We start from the raw sequence: 4,677 nt of genomic DNA, 5'->3' as shown, positions 1-4,677 counted from the left end.
TGATGAATTCAAATCTATGTAGTTTTGGGTAGCAAGTGTTTGTTGGTTGGTTGATTTTATCGAAAAATAATAATTAACATTCGAGCGGAAAACTTTGTTTACTACCCAAACATGGAGAAGTGAACATTTGTGTCACGTCAAAATGGACAACATAATCTGAATCCTCACAAATTTACGTTCTCGTCGCATTCGAGCAGATAATGTTACTTACTTACTCACACATGGTAGGAACGAAGCGTTGTTTGCATCATCTCGGAATGGACGAAGCATGTTTCGTTTGTGAATTTTTTTTGACATCACACTATGGGGTGGATTATTTTTAGGTTGGAGACGAGTATTAGAAATGCAAGTTATACGGTAGGTGTCCAAATACTCAAACAAAAGAGGGGCATACGCCTAATTAATCCTTTTTCATCCAAATTATTTGCGAAAAGTATTTGATATGAATCGAATTAGAGTACCTTGAAGGAGACAAGTACTATAAAGGCAAGTTATACAACAGATATCCAAGTACTCGGGAAAAAGATAAGTATGCGCCTAATTAGTCCTTTTTCATCCAATTAAGAACAACTTGAATTCGACTATTTTATTACATTTTGAGGGAAGACAGGTATTTTAAATGCAAGTTATACAACAGGTATCCAAATACTCGAGGAAAATAGGGGTATACGCATAACTAGTCCTTTTTCATTTAAATTATTACGGAAAAGATTTTTGACGCGCGTTTGGTTAAGTTTGAAAAAAATGACTTGATGTTGATCAAGTATTTGGTTCACACTCGTTTGAAAATGTTTTGAGTTGGTTTTGAAATTGAGAAAAATGTCGATGAAATATTTTGAAAATTGCTTGATGTTGATCAATACTTTTATTTCTAAAATGTTGATTTTAACTATTTACTTAATTAACTAATTGGTAAGTAATAATAAATAAGTAAATAAAAAAAGTGGAGGTATAATATTACATGGGGGTGTATGATGGTAATGAGGCATTGGGCTTAAGGCCCACAAAACTAAAATAAATAAAAGAAGAAAAAAACCTAAAAGAAAAAGAGTGCAAATAGAAATTAAAAAGGGGTGGTGCCCAAAAAATGGGTACATGGCCTTGCAAGCAGAGGCCTAATGATTTATTTCCTTCACCGACTATGGGGTGTAGAGGGGGAAAGCACCTGAAAAATAGCAAAGGGATCAAGCTTAACGCTGCAAAGGGCCCAAATCAGAGTCAAAGGTGTTGACACGAAGGGGAGACATTGGATCAAGATCAACGACTAGAAGCGAGAGCTCACTTAGGTTATGGTTGGGCTCTCTGTACATGACCCCCTAGTTAATGGACATGTCAACAGATCTAAAGGCAGAGAAAGAGCCACGTGAGGCTCGTCCAGGAGAAATGAGAAGCACTTCAAAAGAGGTAGTCTAACTTAAACTTTCTCATTTTCCATTATTTTTCTCTCTCATCTCTTAACCTCTCTCTCGTTTTCTCTCTGTCCACTAACATGAATCCAAACAATTATCCACCACTTTTAAGATCAAACATCATGTTCTACCCATAAAAAAGGAAGAACACGAAGAACATTAATGAATGTTCTTCCCCCTTTCTCCAGATGACAAAGAAAAACGTCCAATTGAAAATCATCCATCACTAACCTAACCTTATTTTCTCCCTTGAACAATAATTAAGCGTAAAAAAGAACAAAACAACACAGTGGACGGATCAACCCCTTAACCCCAAATAAACCCTAACCCTATTCTCATTAAACAGTTCAGGTTACAAGCAATTTATAGCAATTGATATATGAAAAGTTAAACTGAGAGCAACAAACAACAAAAAAAAAGCAACCAAGTGGCGTTCCGACGAAGATCTCTGAGCTTCGGCATGGCGGTGGCGATTTATGGCAAGTCAAAAAGAAATTAGGTAGTGTTTCCTTATCTTTATCCACCTTGCTTATACTTCTTTATACTCTTCTCTAAATCTTTCTACTCTTATTCTGAACTTCCATTATCTTCTTTTCCTCCTACTTTATTCTAAAATACTGATACAACTTGGACGCGTGGAAAAAGGAAATGAAGATTGAGTTCAACTTCTTATAACTACATTGTGAAGCTTTTAAAAGTTATGTGGACAAGCTTTTAATGAAGGTTATGTGAGAAAGTTGTTGTGATTTTGGTTCTGTATGTGTTATTTGGCTGTTGCTCAGGAATTGTTCTTCAGTGTAGAGAAATAGATAGGTTATATAGGATACACTTTAGGGTTTTCAATTGTAAGTGTGTGAATTATCAGTGTGAGGTTTGTATGAGTTGAAAATTGGATAAAAATTGGTGAGTGGAATTGATGGGATTTGGCCCTGATTTTTTGAAGTTCGGGGGAGAAGCTCGTGTAAGTTTGGTGAATTGTTATGAGTAGTGGAATTGAGGGATTGTTAGGAAGACCATTTGCATAATTTTTTTGGGTAATTTTCACCGTAGTTGTTACTGTTGTAATTGTAGTAAATCCAGTTTGTAATGACTTCATAATTCACAATTATGATGAAATTCAAATTAGGCTTTGTGTTCAATTTGATTTTGTTTTTCTTATGAATTATTCTATAAAAAAACAGATGCAATGTGAAACGAGTAGGACATAAATGGCTTAACCTTGTTTTTTCTTTTATTTGAACTTACCATTCAAAATTATAAGGCTTTATTTGGCTTGATGGAATCAGATGGAGCGAAGCAGAATGAGATGGAGTGAAATGATATTCCATTGTTTGGATCATTTAAAATTCGATGGAACGGGGCGAAATGGAGTGGTATGGATTCCATTTCATTTCATCACTTACAACCATATTTCTTCCCCTACAATTTGGGCGGAATGAACAACTTGTCTTATTCCGTTCTAAAATTTCCAAATAATGGAATGGAGCATTCGTTTCGCTCCCCTCCATTACTCTCCCTCCCACTCCGCTCCGTTCCGCTCCGTTCATTTTATGATATCTAAACATAGCCTAATTGTGAAAATGATGAAGATGATAAAATCAATGTGATGTGCAAATAACAATGGACTTCAAATTTAATTAAGATTCATTACTTGGATTTGAATATAATGAGGCATTATGATAAAGGTGGGATATATGACATTAATCCAAGCTTATTCACGTGTGGCAATGAAAAAAATACATGTACATGACATGATAGCATGAACAAATAGAGATTTGATATTTTGCCTTATCGATTCTTACGTTGATTTTCTTTCTTTGACTTCCGAAATAGAAACTTATAAAGCAAGAAACAAAAAGATGGCTCAATGCTTAAGTTAACATGGCTAATGCATAAAAGATATAAAACAATGAAATAATATGTGATAAGAATGCTTAATCTCAAACTCAATTCAAATTTGGTCCTCCTTTATTTTGCCTTATGAAATGTAGAAGAAAAGGATGATGTAAACCTTGTAAATGAGAAAAAAAAAGGAAATTAAAAGAACTACATCCTCACTTGTTTTGGTTATTTCAAATTTAATTTTAATTGGATGATGAAATGACTTGAACTTAAAAAAGTAATATGTTAAGACAAAAAGAAAAAAAAGACTTTATTGACTCTCTCTCTCTCTTTTTTATGTTGAAATGAACCGGATGTAATAGTATAATGCATCGATGGACATAATGCAACCCTTGATGGGTGAAGGAAATGAAAAAAATATTGGGAAAATTTAGGGTATGACAGGTACTATGAATTATTATTAAACTAAACACTAACAACCCAATGCTTTAGCCAAGACAGATTTTAAAAAAAATTTCTCTTGTTGATGCAAATTACGCAACAGCTAAAATTTAACATCTTCAATGATATTGATCCAACAAACTTGATAGATCCAATGACCTACTTCAAGCTTCAATTTTGCATCCTAGTTAACTCGGATCTGACAATGACTTATCTAAGCGATTGTTCTATCAATGAATGAGGAATACTCTCAACTTTTTCTACGACGACCTTTACTCGAATCCATTAAAGTCTTCCTTAGAGTATAAAGAAAACTCTTCTCTTGCTTGATGAGCAACAAACAATAATGTGAACAACAAACGATCCTTTATCGTGATACAATCAGCAAAACTTCCCACAAAAAACATCAGATTCCTCAATGTACCTCAATTTACCTCTCACACCTAATCATTGAAGTTGAGAATCTTAATATTGACTTTTTGGTATAAGGTTGAAGATGATGAATAATATCTAAAGGATCTCACACCACACAACTACAAACTTCTCACACTCTCAACATTCATAAGTTTTTCACAAGGTTGAATCATGGAGATAGTGTGTTCGTGAATGAATAAGTCTTTTCATGGTTTCTCTAAACATTCTTGATAAAGAAAGATTAGGTTCTTGATAAATTTTATGGATACACAAATCAAAAAGATTTACTAACTTATTAAAAGAGTTTCTCTGTGATCAAAAAGTGCCATTGATTAAAAATTTTGACAACTCTTTTTAAAAGAGACAAACAAAAGATTTAAATAGGTGTTAGGGATAAGACAAAAAAAGATGGGAAAAAGGAATGTGATTTGAGTCAAATAATGAGTTTTTGATTTGAATCAAAGAAAGAATGAAATGAATCCAAGGTAATGAACTCAAAAGTTTTTACTCGTGACTTGAATAAGTCTGGAAGTGTGATTTGAGTTAAGAATGTGTGATTCGAACCACACAT

Source organism: Lathyrus oleraceus, chromosome 4, assembly GCF_024323335.1.
Source record: "Lathyrus oleraceus cultivar Zhongwan6 chromosome 4, CAAS_Psat_ZW6_1.0, whole genome shotgun sequence".
NCBI lineage: Eukaryota > Viridiplantae > Streptophyta > Magnoliopsida > Fabales > Fabaceae > Lathyrus > Lathyrus oleraceus.
The sequence above is the reverse complement of the archived record's forward strand: the minus strand, read 5'-3'. Positions refer to the sequence as shown.